Source organism: Zonotrichia leucophrys, chromosome 23 (assembly GCF_028769735.1).
Source record: "Zonotrichia leucophrys gambelii isolate GWCS_2022_RI chromosome 23, RI_Zleu_2.0, whole genome shotgun sequence".
Classification (NCBI taxonomy): domain Eukaryota; kingdom Metazoa; phylum Chordata; class Aves; order Passeriformes; family Passerellidae; genus Zonotrichia; species Zonotrichia leucophrys.
The window spans coordinates 1169509-1174955 of record NC_088192.1 but is presented as its reverse complement, the minus strand read 5'-3'; positions in this window follow the sequence as shown (position 1 = coordinate 1174955).

Sequence of the window (5447 nt, the reverse complement as noted above, 5' to 3'; positions counted from 1 at the left end):
TCAAAGCCAAACTTTCTTGCTGGAATAGATTAAAACTTTCAAATCAGACACTTTAACAGAATCTTTTCAAGTCCTTGCTCTGCTTTGGGGTTCAGGGCTGTGAGTGAAGGTTGATATAAAAATATTTTCTGACATCCATGCTATGAGAGGGATTTGCTTCATGATGCTTCTGTGGAAAGTGGGATCAGGGGCAGGAATGGAGTCACTCAAGGCAGCTTTTGTTCCTGTTTCTCCAGGATCTCATCAGGAACCCTGGAATGGTTTGGCTTGGAAATCAAAGCCCATCTGATGGGCAGGGACAGCTCCCACCAAACCAGGGTGCTCCAGCAGGTCCAGCTGCTGAAGCAGAGCTCTGTCCCATGCATCCCATGTACAAATCTGTAATTCCCCATGTACAAATGTGTAATTCCCCATGCCCACACAGAGCAGTCCCAGCTCAGCACTCCAGGAGGAAAATGCTTGATCCAGTCCTTTGCATCCTGAGGGACCACGTGTTTCTGCTGAGCTCTTAGGGAAAGGATGAAAAATCATGGAGAAAACAAATGCCAGCCTACAAGGAATGGCTCAGAACAGCAGGATTTCCCCAGGAATGACCAGGAAAGCTTCCCAGAGGAATCCCAGTGCACAGGTGGAACAAGGAATGGCTCAGAACAGCAGGATTTCCCAAGGAGTGACAAGGAATGGCTCAGAACAGCAGGATTTCCCAAGGAGTGACAAGGAATGGCTCAGAACAGCAGGATTTCCCAAGGAGTGACAAGGAATGGCTCAGGAATAGGATTTCCCAAGGAGTGACAAGGAATGGCTCAGAACAGCAGGATTTCCCAAGGAGTGACAAGGAATGGCTCAGAACAGCAGGATTTCCCAAGGAGTGACAAGGAATGGCTCAGAACAGCAGGATTTTCCCCAGGAATGACCAGGAAAGCTTCCCAGAGCAATCCCAGTGCACAGGTGGAACAAGGAATGGCTCAGGAATAGGATTTCCCAAGGAGTGACAAGGAATGGCTCAGGAATAGGATTTCCCCAGGAATGACCAGGAAAGCTTCCCAGAGCAATCCCAGTGCACAAGTGGGACACAGGAGCAAACCCTGGCACTCCTGGCTCCCATCCTATTCCCAGCCTCTGCTCTGGGGACCCACAGCTCTCTGCTTTTAGCCTCTCATTAATGGCTGGGCATTAAAGGCAATTTTGGATCCCTCCTCATGTCCCTGTCCTGCAGTTAAATCCCAAGCACCCAGCAGGATCCTGGCCCTGGCACGTTCACAGGCTCTCAAAGCTCGGGTTACTTTGGAAAAGCAGCTTTGCAAATGTAATTGTTGCTGAATAGAATTTGTTCGAGCATAGCTGCAAATCTTTCCCTAGCTCGTGTTCCATGACTGAAATTTTCCCTTGGCAAATCTTCCACCTGGATTTGAGCTTTGCTGCTTTCAAATCTGAACCTGATAAAAATACAGAGCCTCAGCTTCTCCCAGTATAATTTTCTTGTACAATTTTCTTACTTGGACAGTTTTCTGTTGATGTAAATAAATTTCTTATAAACAGTCCATGGAAAAGCAGGGTTGTTGTGGTACATGCAAAATATCCCAACATGCAAATGAAAATACAGAATTATCTTGATAATGTTTGCTTTGTGGGCACTAACTTTGGAAAAAACAACAAATGCTGACAAGTAAAAGGAGAAGAAAATGAAGCAGGCTTTTATGGAAAAAAAAAATCATTGTAATTTCATAGTTTCTGCTGTCTTCAGAAGTGGTTCAGCTGCAAATGAGTCCTGTCATCCTGGGCATCAGAGCCTTGTTTCCATGCTCATGAATAATTACTGATACAGACTCATTTTTACTAAATAATGGGTTTTATTTTTCCCTGAACAAATTTCATTGTTTTATAATCACAGTTAAAACCTACAGTTTTCAATTCAAATGCAGATTATTTTCTAAACATGCAGTAAACCAGAGCAGAATCTGGTGAGAAAACATGAAGCAAACCAGGATTTTCATAACAACACTGGAAAAACAATCATTAAAGCAGATACAATCACACAGCATAATCTACTTCTGCAGTGCAAAGCTGTCACACAAAACAACTGATGCTGATCCTACAAAATGCAGCACAAACAGCAGTTTATTTGCAGATAAACCACACTCACCCAGTGAAGGCTGCAGGAGACAGGCAAGGGAGACAGGCAAGGCAAGGGACAAAGGAGGTTTCCTTCTGCTGGTGGTGACACGAGGATGACTCTCGCCAGAAGAATGTGCCCCATGTTGGAGTGCCCATCCTGCAGTCAAATATAGCCCTGCCAGCCCTCCCTGGACAATGGGGACACTCACTGCTCCTCAGTGCCCCCGGCACCCCCACTCTGCCAAAGCTCTGCCTGGCCCAGTGATCTGAGCAGGGACAGGTGCCTGCAGAGTGCAGAGCTCTGCAGTGTGCTCTGCTCCTTTGGGATAGAGCTCACAAAGCCTCTGAACTGACTTCTGGAGAGTTTAACCCTGGCCAGGAATGGCCCTTGGGTAACCTTGCCATGGCTGCCTGACAGAGGGATGGCATTTGCTTTGGCATCTCTGTAGTGATTGTCAGCTCCAGGCAGATCCTGGCAGGGTCTGATTGCACCAGGAGCTCCAGCAGCTCGCAGGTTTTGGTGGGCTGGGATTGTTTTATTTCCTTTTTGCAGCAAACAAAGGCTTGGTGCCTCAGAGCAGGGGAGCTTTGTGTGTCCAGCAGCCTTTGGTGGTGTCTGAGAGTTTGGGGCAGAGAACAGAGACTGATGAATTTCCATTTATTTGAGGTGATCCTGCAGTTCCAGCATTTGGGGAAAACCCTCCCAGCAATGTGAGGAGCAGGTGATGTTTCTTGTGGGAATTAATTCCGCCATTAAATCTGGCACTGCACCAAGGAGCCATTTCTAGGAATCTTGTTTGCTTCACCATCCAAACAAAGGTGAAACCCAGCAGGATCAGCACCAGACCTCAGGTGTGAAGTTTGTTTGAGGCTGAGTTTGTGACATTCTGGCAGAGTTTGTGACGTTCTTGCTGAGTTTGTGACATTCTGGCTGAGTTTGTGACATTCTGGCAGAGTTTGTGACATTCCTAGGAGAGATTAAACAGGAGGGACTGGGCTGGCAGTCTGAAGCACTGTGGGATGAGCTGAGCTGTCAAGGGGAAGGAGCACTCCCCTTCCACAGGTTTTGAATCCATGGCCACTCCAGTGCTTCCCTGAATTTTGCATTATGAGAAGTAAGGTGTAATTATCATCTATTCTGCTTAAAATTAATAATTTCATTCATTCTGTCACATCAACCCTCTGTTACAGAATTTATTTTATTTAGAGGGGCAGGCACTGATCTTTGGTCCCTGTGAGCAGGGGCAGGACTGAGGGAATGCCTGGGGCTGCCTCAGGGGGTTTGGGATGGATTTAGGGAAAGGTTCTTCCCCCAGAGGGTGCTGGGGGCTCCCCAGGGAATGGGCACAGCCCTGAGGCTGCCAGAGCTCCAGGAGGGTTTGGACAGTGCTCTCAAGCACGAGGGGGGCTTGTTGGGGTGTCTGTGCAGGGCCAGGGGCTGAATTTCATCATCCCTGTGGTCCCTTCCAGCTCAGGATATTCTGAGATTCTGGGAGCTCTCCTTCATTCTGTCTCCAGAACCTGGAGCTTTCCTTTTGTCCACCATGTAAGACTTTCCTCCCAGAACTTGACAAAAACTCAGCAGTGATTTTCAGTGGTGTTCAAACACCCTCCAGTGCCAAAAGAAAGGAACAAACAGGGAGGGGGAATGGGATCTTGGCTTGCAGAGCTCATCCCTGGGCAGGGATCCTGGGGAGGGGAGTGAGCAGTGCCAGCTCCCAGATTTAGCTGGGAGACAAAGAGCAATGCTGTGCTCTAGGGTTACAGCTGCCACCTGCTGCCCTGCTGCCCTGTGACACTGAGCTGCAGCACTCACCTGTCCCCGGTGTCACATCTGCTGGGGACACACGCTCCCCGAGGCAAGGGGAGCTCTTATTGCCCACGGGGGATCTGTAGCTGCTCAGAATGACCCCGAGCAGAGCTGGAAATTCTCTTTTCCCAGCCTGGAGCTTGAAGAAGGAGTCAGAGCTCTTCATTTCTCGGTCTCAAGGTTGTGTATTGGATCTTATCTGTAAAATTCTCTCTCCTGCTGACCCGAGGCCCCAGAGCTGGAATTCCAGGACTCTGCCTTCCCAGCGAGGTATGTTTTTTAAACTACATGTCAATGATTACATGAGATCCAGCCAGTCACATGTGACATGCTTCTACTCTTAACCAATAAAGGTGCAACACACAGCGAGTTTTATTAGGCCAAGGAAAGTTAGCAAAGCTGAACAACTCCGTCCTCCTCTCTCTGCCCTCGAGACCATCCATCTAGACATCCCCAAGATCTACTTGCTGTCCACCCAGGATAAGTGTTATGTCCTTCTATATACAGCTTAATGTTACAATGTTTACATAACTTCCACACCTATCACCTAGTTAACAGTGAGCTTCTACTCTAAACCAATCTAAGTGCCACCATCACAGCAGAAGATGGGGCCAAAGAAGAAGGAGAAGGATGGACACACCCAGTCCCCCCATCTGCCCTGAACCCTCATTCTAAATCCCAAACTCTTTTCCACCGAATACTTCTTGACTTCTACTTAATTTGTCTTGCTTGCGATCTTCATAAGGGTGGTAACTTGCCCATGGGCCATAATCGAACCCACGGGCGTTTGGCTCTGAACCCCTGGCAGGGTCTTGCCGTCCTGGAGCAGCAAGGGATGCCTGGTTCCAGAGCTCTCAGAGATGGATTCAGAGCATGGCTGGGCACACGTGGCTTGCATGGGGAGACCTTTGGAGCAATGTTGAAATCCTGCTGTTTGTCTGGAAATGTTCCTACCCAGGAGATGGAGAACAGGAGGTTCTGGAGCAGCTGTTTGACAGAAATGGATCTGTTTGTTATGAGCAGTGTGACCGTGTTCACAGGGGTCTGAGGGTGAGGGAAAGATGAGGATCTGACTCCGTGTTTCAGAAGGCTGATTTATTGTTTTATGATATATATTATATTAAAACTATACTAAAAGAATAGAAGAAAGGATTTCATCAGAAGGCTGGCTAAGAATAGAAAAAGAAGGAATGATAACAAAGGTTTGTGATTGACCGAAACTGTCGGACAGCTGACTGTGATTGGCCATTAACCAGAAACAACCCCATGAGACCAATCCCAGATGCACCTGTTGCATTCCACAGCAGCAGATAACCATTGGTTACATTTTGTTCTGAGGCCTCTCAGATTTTCAGGAAATAAAAATCCTAAGGAAAGGATTTTTCAGAAAACGTGTCTGTGACAGAGCAGGGGAAGGCAGTGAGGTCAGCAGGGATGACGTGTCCCTTGCTCCAATAAAATTCAACAGCATCAGTATTTCTTTCCAAGCTTTTCCAAAGAGAAACAGCTTGAGAAGGGATGG